The sequence below is a fragment of the Dipodomys spectabilis genome, unplaced genomic scaffold (assembly GCF_019054845.1).
Source record: "Dipodomys spectabilis isolate Male_0828 unplaced genomic scaffold, ASM1905484v1 ptg000144l, whole genome shotgun sequence".
Lineage (NCBI taxonomy): Eukaryota > Metazoa > Chordata > Mammalia > Rodentia > Heteromyidae > Dipodomys > Dipodomys spectabilis.
Genome location: NW_024870821.1, coordinates 317,618 through 332,974, shown reverse-complemented (window position 1 = coordinate 332,974; position 15,357 = coordinate 317,618). Strand labels below are relative to the sequence as shown.

The following is a 15,357-nucleotide window of genomic DNA, read 5'->3' as shown; positions in this document are numbered from 1 at the left end:
TGTGTTGGAACTCAGGGCTATAAACTTGTCTCTAAGTACTGCCTTTTCTGTGTCCCAGAGTAGGTGGTAATTTGTGTGTTCATCTTTGATGAATATCATGAATATTTGAATTTCCTTTGTAATGTCTTTCATGACCCACTGGTCATTCCACAGTGTTTATCAGCCTCCATGGGTTACAGGACTTTCTTCGGTGGCTTTTGGTGGTGAGTTCTAATTTTATTCCCTTGTTGTGTGAGAGAATGCAAGGTATAACTTCTATGTTTCTGAATTTGGAAAAGTTTGTTTTGTGACCTAAAGTGTGGTCTATTTTGGGAAATGTGCCATGAGCTGCTGAGAAAAACGTGTATTCTGATGCTGCTGAGTGAAATATACGGTAGATGTCCGTTAAATATAGTTGATCTATGCAAGTGTTTAGATATGCAGTTTCTGTGTTGAGTTTTTCCCGAGTTGATCTATCTAGTGGGGAAAGTGGTGTGTTAAAGTCCCAAACAAGTAATGTCTTTGGATCTATGTCAGATTTGAGGGAAAGTAGTGTTTCTTCAAGAAATTTGGGTGCTTGGTTGTTTGGCGAATAGATATTTCAAATTATAATATTCTCCTGAAGGAGAGATCCCTTAATTAGTATGTAGCAACCTTCCTTATCTCTTCTCACTAATTTTAATTAGAAGTCTATTTTATCTGTTATTAGGATTGCAACTTGCGCCTGTTTATGTGGGCCGTTTGCTTGGTAGATTTTGTTCCAGCCTTTCACATTGAAAATGTGTTTGTAAACATAGGTCCCATGGTTTCCCTTATTTGCAATATCTAGTATAGGTATGAGTCAAGTGGAAAAAGTCAAATAATGTGATGTTAGGAAAATGAAACCTCAAATATGTACTTTAATGTTTTTGTTTCTTTCATGCATGTGTTTCTAACGCATTTATAATATTATCTCTTTGTTGCTTTGTATGTCCCTCCCCCACAGTGTAACCCCCGCTTTCACTATATTTGATGTCAGTATAACATGTGGAGGAGATGGGGACAAACAAGTCGTTTAAGGATTCAGGTGGACCTGTTGCAACAATGAGAAGTACAAAATGTCATGTCAAAACCAGCTTTACAATGTCGGGGGGGGGGGGAGGGGGCGTATGTTTGGGTGGGAGGGAGGGGGGAGTCTGGGAAGGGAGGTGAAGGGTAAACAAAGGAGGAGGCTGCAATGCTTGGTAAGAAATGTATGCATTATCCTGCCCATGTAATTGTCACCTCTCTGTACAGTATGTTCTCAAATAAAATTAAATTAAATTAAAAAAAAAAAAAAAGAAAATGTGTTTGTTTTTATGGGCAATATGAGACTCCTGAAGGCAGCAGATAGAAGGATCTTGCTTCTTAATACAACTTGACAGTCTATGTCGCTTAATTGGAGAGTCAATCCGTTAATGTTGAGAGTTAGAATTGAGAGCTGTTTGGAAGTTCCTGCCATTTTATGCCCCTTCTTGGGGGCTGCAGCAACTGGGTTCTTCCTGTGGTTCTTGGATTCTCAGTTTGAGTGCAGTTTCTTTGCCTTTATTGTGGTCTTGTTGATTTTCTATGTGTAATACATCGTTAAGTGTCATTTATAGGGCTGGTTTGGTGTATATATATTGTTTCAGTTGTTCTTTGGTATGGAAGGTTTTTATTTGGCCTTCGGTTATGAAGGAGAGTATAGCTGGGTACAGTATAATTGGATGATAATTGTTTGTCTTTAGGGCATGGCAGTTCTTCTTGCTGTAATTTTCTCCACTGAGATATCTGAGGTTATTCTAATTGGTTTCCTTTTGTACTTACAAAGGTTGATCTTTTCTCCTTGACTGCTTTAAGGATTTTTTCCTTGGAATTGATGCTGTGGGGATTATAATGTCACAGTGTGATATCCTGTCGTGGTCTGTTCTATTTGGGGTTCTAAAAGCTTCTTGAATCTGAATAGGTCTATCCTTTTGCATGTTTGAGAAGTTCTCTGCTTGGAAAATGTTAACCAAATTTCCTAGACCATTAACTTTGACTCTAGGTGCTCCTCTACACCCATTATCCTCAGATTAGACCTTCTGAGGGTGTCTTCCAAATGTTGAATAGATCTAGCATATTTCTTGGATTTGTCATGGATAGTTGTATGTTCTTTCTGTATAATAACCTCGCTGTCTTCAATCCCTCATATTCGATCTTCTACATGGTCTTCCATACTCTCAAGACTTTCCACTTTGTTTTTAATTTCTTTTTCTTCTTTTTGGTCAGCTTTGATGACTTCAAATTCTTTGTTGGAGCTTTGTTTTAGATCTTATATGAACTTCATTACTTCCTTAATTTGGTGTTGTGTTTATTCTCAAATCACTTAGTTGATCGGTTATGGTTTTCTTGGACTCCCATTCCTTCTGTTGGGCTCCATTCAACATTCGTTTCCGGTCTCCCTGACTTCTTTCAGCTGTCTTTTATTAGATTCCATGAATCCATTTTTGTGGATTAAAATAGAACACTATTTTAAGGCAAGCATCAACCAAAGTCCTGTAGTTGCACAGTCAAAAGTCTGGGCATTTTGTCAGTATCAATTTCTGGGCCTTTGTCAGTATCAAAGATGGAGCTCTCTGGTGGTGGGAGAGGGGCCACCTTCCTTCCTCTGCTTTCTGAGAAGGAGTGAGGATGTCAGGGTTCTATTCATGCCAGAATCTTGGTGACTGGGCCCTCTATGGTCTGTGATATGCAGCATGAATATATCTGTTCCTTGTCAGTTCTTCCTGGTGTTGAGTAGAATACGCACACTGTGTCTGGCATCTTTTTGACTGGACTTTCTCTGTAGGCATGTTGGCTCTGGCCACTGATTCTCAGATCTGTTTCCTTGCCTGGATATTCCATCTCTGGCCAAACTCTCTGTACTGTGATGGCACACAGGGTGTGATTCTCTAGCCTAGGACTGTTGACTGGAACACTAAAACTGTTGTCTACATGATAGCTCGTTTAGCCTAGACCTTCTGCCATCTTCATCCGAACTCTAGATTATGACTTTTTATACTCTAACTTGGGACAATGATCTGCTGTCAGTTACTTTCCTCTCTTCTCCTTCTTTTGCCCTTCCACTTACATAATTTTTATTTAAAGAAACATTTGAGCTTGTATTTCTAAATTCTTTAAAATTATCTGAATTTCTTCATACTTCTGGCAGACTCCTATATCTTTCTCAAGGGAATATTTTGTCACTACTATTTTTATCCTATATAATATTAGATATCTTCCTGCCTAATTCAGTGCAAGATATAAATTACATTCATCCAGATATTTCAACATTTGTACCACCATAAAATCCTTTCTTATGAAGAAATCATGATTTTAGTATTTCTGGGGAGATATCATCTGTCATTTTTGAATGACCCTAAGTAATACTTACATGCAAACATTTTCAAACCAATATGCCATTCAGTAGATGAACGAATCAACAAAATGTGATATATATATATGTATATATATCACATTTTGTTGATATATATATATATATATATATATATATATATATATATGGTTGAATTCTATGCTTCCAATTCAAAAGGAAATGGAAAGATTTTTTAAAATCCTACTAAATAAAATAAGCCAGACCCAAAGAAACAGATTCCATAGTTTCCCTCATTTGTAATAATAGGATATGTATAGAATAACACTAGCAGATGAGCAGAATGGCTCAAAAGCTTTGCATATAGGACCATACAAGATCATGTTGAGCAAAATAAACACCTAGATATGGAAATAGAGGTTTTTCTTTGTGGTTGTTTTTTTCTTTAAATGTACTATGTGATTTCTTTTTTCTTTTGTGTTTTCCCCTATAGTTTATCCCCTGCTGTATTTGATTTCAGTACTGTGTGTATTGCACATGCATTTATCTTAATTTGAGAAGGCAAGATGAACAACAAATTGGGGAGACAAAGGACAAAGGGCAATAGCAGTACTCACAAGACAACATGTTGGAAATTTATATTACAACTTGTGAGGGGTTTGGGGGGAAAGGAAAAGTGTGAGAAAAATGAGGTTGTGGGTAAAATTTCGACATGATATGTATTCACTACCTTACAATAAATGCAACCCCTGTATATATCACCTTAAAAATAAAATTAAACAAGAATAAGTTACATAAAGTATAATTTCACTGTATTGCTATAGTAAATATTATCTTATGTGCATTACCTTTTAAAAAATGAACACTATTTGGCATCTAATTTGAATTAATTACACCTTTCTTTATCAGAGGTTCATCAACTTGAATGTTATCCAAATATACAATATTTTCACAATATATCTGTCATAATTTTCAAAAAAAATTATAAGTTAATATTGTCCCATAGTAAAACAGAAAACAGTTTAATTCTATGGAAACTCCTAACTTTTAAAACTGAATAATTGTTAAAAGGACAGAATATATGTGTTCTTCGAAGTTCTTACAAATACTAACTACTCATTTTCAAATTCTGAACATTCCATATCAGAGATATTCAAAACAGTACCTGTTTGTATGTTATTTAATTCTGCAAGAACTGCAGTTTCTAATGGGGTGCTACATATTGAGAAATCAACAAAAAAAAAAATAGCCACATTCTGGTGGAGGATATAACTACGAAGTATGTGTAATAATTAATTCCTCAAGAGTAAACATTTGTTCATCAGAGTAAGCTATTATTTCTGTGATCATCAATCCCAAGCTTTTATGCCATAAAGTCTTCCTAGCCCAACAGTTTCCAATTTGTATGGTGCACCTTAAAATTCCCTTAATTCACATCATGAATAGCTTATCACTATTGTGAAAAAATACTACACTTGTGCTAATATGATGCCTTTCCTATTGTGGAAAGTACACTACACCAAACTTTGCTGCAACATTTTTCTGATTTCTAGAAATCAGAGCACTTGCAAATATTATTTATATTTTTATCTATCATAGATATTCAGGAGGCTAAGATCAGAAGATTATGGTTCAAAGCCCACCCAGTCAGGAAGATTCCTTAGATTCTTATCTCCAATAAACTTCTCAGGAAAAGCCAGACTCAAGTGGCACTGAGGTTGAAGTTGTAGGGCATGACCCTTGAGCAAAAACCGGCTCAAAGAGAGTGGCCAGGCCCAGAGTTCAAACCTGAGGACAAACCAAAAAATAAAACCAACTCCAACCTCGCATTTTTCTCATTGTATACAGAGGCATGTAATTAAGGAAATTTCTTCCTGTATTACAAATAGATAGAAGAACCAAGACCTCACACAATTACTGTCTTCATGCCATGTTACACCAAAGCCTCAAAAAATTGCTTGTTCTAAATTAATAAATTAATATCATCCATTTGTTGGCAACTCTGTGCAGATTATTCACACTATCTCATTTTATACATGAACTGTTCGAATTATCAATTAACTAAGTTCTAATTATACCTCGCTTGAAAGAATATTTTAAGCAAATAAAATGCCTGATTCATGTGTGAATTTGTGAATTAAAACCTCTACTTAAAAAGAATTTTGTAGTATCCTATAGAATATGAAATTTGAAACAAAACCAAAATATTTATTTTAAATATAAATTCTAATTTAGCAAGGTCTACAAACTTTGTATTTTTCCAGGCTTAAAATTTTGTAATCCTTCATTATTTCTTTGAAATCCAACAGAATGATGCTTATTTTTTCAAATTTTTGATTGGGAATCATGAGCCATTTTGCATCTAGGAATGTTGTGTAATGCAGAGAGCATTTAAAACACAACTGAGGATTATATATGAGTTGCATTTCAATAGGAAACTTGCCTTCTCGAAACATAATGACAAAATTAGCCCAAACTTCCAACTGTGTATTCCTTTCTTGTTGTTTGGTTTGTTTCATTGAGACAAAATTATACTACCTCGTCCAGGGAAGGTATCACTATGTAATCCCACTCTCTAATCTCCTGTCTTAGCTAGAGTGCTAGAATTCCAGGCTTGTATCAAATTGCCCTTCCATAGTTTGGTGGTTTATTTAATCTAGATACAGACTAGCAATTCTGAACTTCTCCTATGATCTTATTCATTAGACTGACTGCTCAAGTTGTTTATGTACTATTTTCAAAGATGTTCTATCATTTCACACAGGATATGAACATTTTCAGATGCACCTGAAGGGGTCTCTGATTCATTCTTCCATGGATCCAATCCCTTTAATAATGATTACTTGACTTTCTTTTTATCTCTGGTCCCTAGGTATGTAATATTATCAAACTTTGAATAAATTTCACTTGAGGACTTTCTAATATTAAAAATTATCACCTGATCTAGTCTTACTCAGGATATATTTTCTATTGTTTTCTAACATTTCTCCATATTCTGAGAGTTGTTTTAGTTGTGCAGGTGTGTTTGCACATATATGTGCCTCTGTGTGTATGTGTATGTTTGTATGTGTGTATGCAAAAGCCTCAGCAACCTCATTCAGCAATCTTGCTCATCACTAGTATTCCATCACTTGAGTTCACGCCTATAATTCTAGGTACTCAGGAGGCTGAGATCTGAGGATTGCAGTTCAAATCCTGTATGAGTAGGAAAGAAATGTTCTGAGGCACTTATCTCCAATTAACCACCAGAAAACTGGAAGTGGCGCTGTGGCTCAACAGGTAGAGCACTAGTCTTGAGCTGAAGAGTGGAGAGATATTTCCCAGGCTGAGTTCAAACCCTGCCTCAACCATTAAAAAAAAAAAAGAAAGAAAAAAGATGAAAGAAAGAAAAAGAAATGAGATCTTGGCCACCAGTTCATTGCTAGTATAATTCCTGCTTTCTCACCATGGACTTTTTTTTTCCAGTTAAGTCCATGCTCTTATATCTAACTTGCTTTGGAACCAGAATTATTCTTCAATTGTACATTTTACAAATTTGCGTGATTAGCAACCATGATTTAGAGATAGAAGTTGAAAGAGAGTGGCCTCATCGTTCATGTTCCTCTTAGTATTAATTATTTCTCTATGTCACTCCCATAGATCTACATAATGGCCTTGGCTTCATTGGTTCAATGTTGTCTTATTTGCAGAGTCTTCTATAGTATATTGAACCATTAGACTTAAACACAGAACTTTTCTTTCTCTTATTATTCCTATTGTTTCTTCTACTGTTAACTTGTGTACACTTGGGAAATAATTCACAACACACACACAAATAAACTTTTCTGAGAATCTTCTCCAAGTTAAATTTAATTTAAGAGCACTTATGGAATTTGAAGTTAATGTACTCATGGATAATGGTTTCTTTTATGTTTTTATAGTAAAAAATAATGTATAGAGGGCTTAGAGTTACATAAGTAAGGTAATGAGTACCTTTCTTATTGTTACATCCTCTTTTGTTTTTTCTGTGTTATCCATTCCCTCCCCATCTGCCCAATTCCCCCTCCCCTCCACAAGTTGTAATATTCGTTTTCTACATAGTGTCTTGTTCATATCATTGTTACAATAGGTCATCCTGAATCTTTGTTTCAGCATTTTGTTGTTTCCCTTCTCCTCCCCGCACTAGAAAAATGTATATGCAAGATGCAGGGCACCAACATCATATCCAGTGAAAACAGGAGTTATATCATGCAGGAAGAACATGGAGGAGAAACGAAAAAATCACATAGTACATTTTAGATACATTAAAAACAATTTCAATAAAGAATAAAACAAGTTGTGTCACTATCTTGGGTTTCATTTTTCTTAGCATTATCTTATATGGCCATATGTACATGAATAATGTTGTTATAAGTCATTTAAATTTTATATTTTGTATTTACTAAGTTGTCTCTGAAAGGCGTGTTACCTCATATCCAAAGATGTCTTTGTGCTAGTTCTATGAAGCCTGAAAACATTCATTTTACCTGAAGAGGGTGTCTTTCTTCAATTTTTTTAGCTCCCTTATCGAAGATTAGTTGGCTATAGGTTTGTAGGTTCATTTCTGGGTTTTCAATTCTATTCCAGTGGTCCTGAGGTCGGTTCTTGGAGATTCCTCAAAAGACTCCACATAGAGCTCCCCTAAGACCCAGCAATCCCACTTTTGAGCATTTACCCAAATGTTCACAAACAAGGCCACATTAGAGGTACCAGCACGACTATGTTTATTGCAGCCTTATTTAAAATAGCTAAGGTATGGAACCAACCCAGATGCCCCTCAGTAGATGAATGGATCAAGAAAATGTGGTATATATACACAATGGAATCCTATGCCTCCATCAGAAAGAATGACATTGCCCCATTTGTTAGGAACTGGAAAGACTTGGAAAAATTACATTAATTGAAGTAAGCCACTCCCAAAGAAACATAGGTCCCATGGTTTTCCTTATTTACAATAACTAGTATATGTCTGAGTCAATCAGAAAAGATCAGATAAGTTGATGTTAGGGAAATGAACCCTAAGATATGTATTCGAATGTTTTTTGTTCTTTCATGTGACTAACACATTTATAAGATGATTTCCTTGTTGCTTTTTATGTCCCTTTCCCACGGGATAACAATAACCCCTGATTTCACTGTATTTGATGTCGGTATAATTTCTGGAGGGGAACGGAAAAAAAACAAATCATTTAAATAGGGATACAGGTGGACCCATTGCAACAATGAGATGTACAATTCGTTATTTTAAAAACGAACTTTACAACTTTGTTTTTGGGGGGAGGAGGATTGGATGGAGCGGGGAGGGGAGGATGGGAAGGGGAAACCAAGGAGTAGGCTACATTGCTTGATAAAAAAATGTACTCATTCCAGATCTTAGCTATAAATAATGCTGCAATAAACTTAGTTGTGCTCGTAGCTTTAGTGTGGTCTTGTTTGTAAACATTTGGGTAAATGCCCAAAAGTGGGACTGCACATCCCCTCCAGCATCTGTTGTTATTAGAGTTCTTGATTATACCCATTCTAACTGGGGTGAGGTGATATGAGGTGATATCTCAATGTTGTTTTGATTTGCATTTCTTTTAAGTCTAGGGATGGGAAGGGGAAACCAAGGAGTAGGCTACAATGCTTGATAAAAACTGTACTCATTATCTTGCACATGTAATTGTAACCACTCTGTTCAGTATTTTCACTGTAAAAAATATATATTTATTGTTAGAAAAAAAAGAATCCACGCTTGAAGAAACTGTCCCTGACTTTTTTCGAGTGTGTTCTTTATTCATATAAAAATTGTCTGAAAACTTCTTCTTGAAAGTATTTCAAAAGGAAACAATGTGCCATTTGAAGGCCAGCATAGAACAAAAGGAAATAAACAATGTTTTAAAAGTTTTCTTTTGCAAGGAAACAAAGACTTGGAGGTTTTAATTTGTCTTATGCATGGATATTTCACTATTGAGATGATTCTGTTGTTGCAGGAGTCACTTATTAATTCATTTAGTCTTGTCCTGAATTCTCCAGCGCAAATAGTATTCCAAAAAAGCAGGATTCAAACAAGTCGTTTAAGGATTCAGGTGGACCTGTTGCAACAATGAGAAGTACAAAATGTCATGTCAAAACCAGCTTTACAATGACGGTGGGGGGGAGGGGGGTTATGATTGAGTGGGGGGGAGGGGGGAGGCTGGGAAGGGAGGTGAAGGGTAAACAAAGGAGGAGGCTGCAATGCTTGGTAAGAAATGTATGCATTTTCCTGCCCATGTAATTGTAACCCCTCTGTACAGTATGTTTTCAAATAAAATAAAATAAATAAAAAAAAAAAAAAAAAAAAAGCAGGATTCAGTGAGTATGATCAGCAAAAGGAGTCTGTTCTCAAACCAGTGCTTTATGGATGGTCCCAAAGAAATATGTGCGTTTTTTTCTTGTTTGTTTGTTTAGTTTGTCCTGGTTCTGGAGCTTGAACTCAGAGGCTGGACCATGTCCCTGAAGAAATGTCTTCCCTGGCCAACTTCCCCCAAAGCTAGGACTCTACTACTTGAGCCAAACTCCACTTTTGGCGTTTTTGGTGTTTGGTTACAGATAAGAATGTGACAGACTTTCCTGCCTTGGTTGGCTTTGAACTGAGATAGTAAGAAAGCCAAGTGACATCAACTGTATCAAGATTTCTGTTTTGAACCAAGAAATACTAGACAAAGTTTATTATAAACTAATATTTGACAATTTTTAAAAGAAAAGAATATGTCTAACAAAGAATCCATAACTTAAATAACTCCACAAATGTAGGTGCACTGAATCATTTTGGACGCATTTTTTCATCTGCTTGGGAAGATAACTATTGACTTCATAGATTCCTTTTGGGGAAACTTAGTCATATTTGTCTGTTGTCACTGGCTTTGTACACATGCATGCTGTACATACTTCTAAGGGCCCTACATAAAGGAAGTCTTGAAATTCTCAACAATATTTAAATAAGATGCTCCAGCCTAGGGTTAAGATTTTAGGTGTGGACATTTATCAACACTCCTGGTTCAGACTCTACTTGATATAATTTTTAATCAATATTTTGTTTTTAGTTTTGCTCTTTGTAAATTCACATGCACCTATGAAAAATTGTGTGGCCATCCCAATAATATTCTCAAAGTACCTATAATCATGACTCACAAAAAGTTGTATCATATTACAACAAGGAAAAATGCTATAAATAAAGAAAACAATAATTAAATATTAATGATTACTAAAATAAAAAACAAAACAATTACCAGGGTTTTCAGTATTTGAAGTGTACATAGTAGAGTTTACTATTTTCTCATATTACTGTACATATAAAACTGGATAAAGCTATAGTAGCCTTTAAATTTACTCACTAAGATTACTATTTATAGTTCATCTCATCATTTGTATGTGGATTAAATCATTATTTGTTCATCACTAACATATAATGTAAAGGAACCCTAAAGATTTAACAGAAACTGTGTACTTAAAATCTTAACTCTTCACTCTGCTTCTTTACACAGTCTTTGCAACTTCTCATTAGTAAAGTTTCTATAAAATCTGAAATCAAAAATTTTTATGACTTAATTTTGCCATATATAAGCAAATCCCAAAATTAAACATATTTAAAACATTAAAACTTTTAACAAACCTTAACATTTGCTGCAATGATCATTATGACAAGTGCCTTTTGTAGAATAATTGAATTCCTCCTCCTACAAATCTCATGAACAACAAATATCTGGAATTATTTTGTTTTTGATATGTCAATCTTGTTTTTATTCTTAAATGTGTGCTTATGTAAGAAACACATGGTTCTAAAATTTCACAATTCTTTTGAACTTATTTTTGTTGAATTGTCTAGTTTAAGAAAATCAGTTACTCTTTATATTTAAAAAATGTTTTGTGCTCAATTTGGCTGCACATACACTAAAATTGGAACATACAGAGAAGATTAGCATGGTCCCTGCACAAGGATGATACACAAATTAATGAATCGTTCCATATTTTTACAACAACAGATGCTGGAAGGGATATGGCCAGAAGGGAAGCCTACTGCATTCTTGGTGGGAGTGTAAACTTGTTCATCCACGTTGGAAAGCAGTTTGGAGGTTCCTCAAAAGCCTCCACATAGAGCTCTCTATTATACAGCAATCCCACTTTTGGGCATTCTCCCAAATGATCATAAACCAGTCCATACTAAAACTACCACCACAACAATGTTTATTGTAGCATTATTTTCCATAGCTAAGATATGGAACCAACCCTGATGCTGCTCAGTAGAAGAATGGATCAAGAAAATGTTCTCTCTCTCTCTCTCTCTCTCTCTCTCTCTCTCTCTCTCTGTATGTGTGTGTGTGTGTGTGTGTGTGTGAATGTACACTTACACAACCACTTTGGAAAGCAGTCTGGTGAGTCCTCAGAAAGATAAATATTGACCTTCCTTATGGCCCACTCATACCACTTCTAGGCATCTATCCTGAACAACAGGTACCAATATTCAAGGACAAATGCACTTCCATGTTTATTGCAGCACTGTTCACAATAGCCAGGATATGAAAACAACCCATATGTCCCAACAGAGATGAATGGATCAAAAAACTGTGGTAACTATACACAACGGAATATTTTCCAGCCATTAGAAAGGACAAAATAATGGCATTAGTAGGGAAATCAATCAAGCTACAGGAAATCATGTTGAGCAAGTTAAGCCAAAAGCAAAGAGACAAATGGCACATGGTCTCCGTGATAAGCGGATGTTAAATCCAAAATGTAAGGTGATATAACAAAATTAACAACACTTAAGAAACCAAGAACTTCCACTCATCTGGTCGAATCACTACTAAATAACCCCATTCTGCCCGTCATATGTGCACACTGAAGGGAAACCAGGAGGACGACACAGAACTAGAGGGAATCAGGGAAAAACATACAACAGTGGGATCCATCAGCTGCACTGGACATTGACCAAAATGAACTAAGCAACTCAATGTCACTGGAGGGAGGGAGGGAACAAGTGGGAAAGAGGGAACAGCTGACGCTATGCAATACAAAAGAAATATACATATTTCAAAACAAAAAAGTTTACATATGGAAGAAATAACTCTATTGCAAAGCTCATAGAATTCATAAATGTTGTAGACCATAATAGACAATTTGCTCCATCGAAGTTAGAATGTGTTTGTGACTTAAACTAAGCATCACTATCCCACAATATTGTGAAATTTGGGAAATTTGTAACCACTTAATCACAATAAAAACGTTTGAAAAAATGATGAAGGTGGAAAACTAAGTTGCTCTAAAAAACAAAAAAGGAAAATGTTCTGTGTGTATTTGTGTGTACACACACACGCACACACATATACTATATATATATATATATATAAATATATATATATGTATATTAATTCTATGCCTCCATCAGAAAGAATGACATCACTCAATTTGTTAGGAAATGGAAAGACTTGGAAGAAAATTATATTAACTGATGTAAGCCAAGTCCAAAGAAACATAGGTCCCATGGTATCCCTTATTTGCAATAACTAGTATATGTCTGGGATAAGCAGAAAAGTTGAAAGCCTATGTGTATATGACTAGATAAGTTGATGTTAAGCTAAATAACCCCCAAGATAGAGACACAATGTTTTTTTTCTTTCTTGCGGTTGTTTCTCACATATTTATAATGTACGACGTGATTGTTTTTCTTTTTTATACGTTCCTCCCCAACAGTATAACCCTGTTTTCACTTTATTTGATGTTGGTGCACCTGCGTCTTGAATGTACACTTCTCTAATTTGGGGAGGGAAAGGAAAAAAAACAACATGCTTAAATAGGAATACAGTTTGACCCATTGTATAACAATAGATGCACAAGACATTATTTTGAAAAACGAACTTTACAATTTAGGCTAGGGACATTTGGTGGGGCTTTGGAGTATGAGGAGTGTACTTGTGGAGGTGTAAGGGAAGGAATGGTGGGGGAAAAACAAAGGAGGAGGTAACAATAATTGATAGGAAATGTACTTATTACTTTGCTCATATAACTATAACCCCTCTGTACAGTATTTTTACAACAAAAATGTATAAAAATGTTTTGAGATGGAAGAGTTTATGAAGCCCATTTTACCCGTATAATATTGTTAACAAAGAAATTAATGCAAAACACTGATATGAGGATATTTTGAAAAAGTGAGTGTGTGTGCATTCCTGCGTGTTGGCATGCTCAGAGTTTGAAATCAGGGCTTCAACATCTCGCTACGTCTTTCTCTCTAGATTGGTGAGTTATTATATGAGCTACATCTTCATTCCTGGCCCTTTGCTATTTCGTTAAAATTTTGAAAAATAATCTCATGAATTTATTTTGTCCTGTTGGCTTCCCAATATTATCCACAGATCTCAGGCTCCTTAGTAGGTATCCCGAGTAGTTAGGATTACAGGTGTGACAAACCAGTACCAGGCTTTCAGAATAATTTTAAAAGTAGAAGAAAATTTACTTCACAGAGGCCTGTTTTATCATCTCCTAGTCTTAAAGCATTTTGGAGTGATTATATGTGAAATTTTTCATTCTTGAATTATTAAAATACAGTAAGTGATGATATTTAAAAGATTTAGTACTTTTTAAAAATGATACTGGAACTATGGGACAGAAGAAATTTGCCTCTCTTTGGACCATAATTTATAAGCTCAGCTCTGTGCATGATAACCCAATGTCACCAACACAGTCTGTGTTGAAGACAAAATGTAACAGAAAACAATTACCATGGGCAATAATTGCTATGCTATTATTTCTTGGACAGTATGAATATTGAATTGAGAGTATCAGTGAATGGAGAGAATTTATCTACCTTTTTTGTATTGCTGGAAGACTTTTGGAAAATTTGACTCATTTCCTTCCTCACTGTGTGCCTTGGGCCATGCACTTAGTGCCTTTAATTACAATTTTTCCCAAAACTAAAACGGTAATAACATTAGCATTATAACAAATGTTATCTTAAGAATTAAGGGTCCTTAGAATGATGAACTCTTTTCTCATTCTTGTAGAGGCATTATCAGATGAGAGGAACTGTATTTTTTTGTTTGCTTACATCCATTTATTCTTGAGTTTGAAATCTGAACTTCTTAAGACTGAAAGAAACCAAAATTAGACACGCAGGCTTTGGAAAGAGCAATCAATGTAAAATAAATAAAATACATATAGATATGTAAAAGGTCTAACTAAATTGTTATATAGTCTCAAGCATAAACAGAAAATGATTTAAGCAATATCATGTTATTGAAAATTGAAAAATGTTAGGAGTTGCTTAATTTTTTCCTTTTTACTACCTTGAATTAATTATTTTTGTATAGAGAGATTAAAGATGAGATTAACAAGAAACTTGATTAAAAATGGACAAAAGTTCGAATAGACATGTTTTCCATAAACCCCTCTATATCACCAGTGGGTTTACACAGTTGTGTTTAATACAACTTCTATGCTGGCTTAATGCTGTGAGAAGTCATTAGAGAAATGTAATTCAAAATTACTATGATACTACTTTATAACTATTATAACTCTTATCAAAAAAAATCAAAGGAACCAGGTGTGGTGGTAAAAGTTTGTAATTCCAAGCATTTAGGAGGTTGGATTTCGGTCTTAAGCCAGTCTAGGGTACTGAAGATAGTAAAAATTTGCCCTTTAATCCCTTTTGAATAGAAGGTAATCATGTTGGTGAGAGTGTGTAGAAAAGGAAATTTTCTACTCTTGGACAAAATCCAGGTTAGTATTCTCCTTATAGAAAGTAGTATGCAGTTTTCTAAAGAAATCATACTTGAAATATCATCTGACCCACCAATCATGTGATTATTTCTCTCTGGGTAACTCGTAAATATATCTGTAGTTCATTGTTATTCACATTATTCACAACAACAGCCAAGATGTAAATCGAAGTTCAGTGTTCAACGACACTAATAAAGCAACTGTGTTACATGCACAAATATCTTTTTCTGTTTCATCCTTAAAATAACAAGAGACTGCTCCCATTAGTCACA

The 15,357-nt window shown here is 35.0% G+C and overlaps 1 non-coding gene across 1 annotated transcript; it reads left to right on the top strand.

Annotated features, from left to right (window-relative positions):
• Nucleotides 1-11,236: 11,236 nt before the first annotated feature.
• LOC122117587 lies at nt 11,237-11,342 on the top strand. The gene has a single exon (XR_006149210.1). It is a non-coding gene; the product is annotated as a U6 spliceosomal RNA (small nuclear RNA).
• Nucleotides 11,343-15,357: the final 4,015 nt, after the last annotated feature.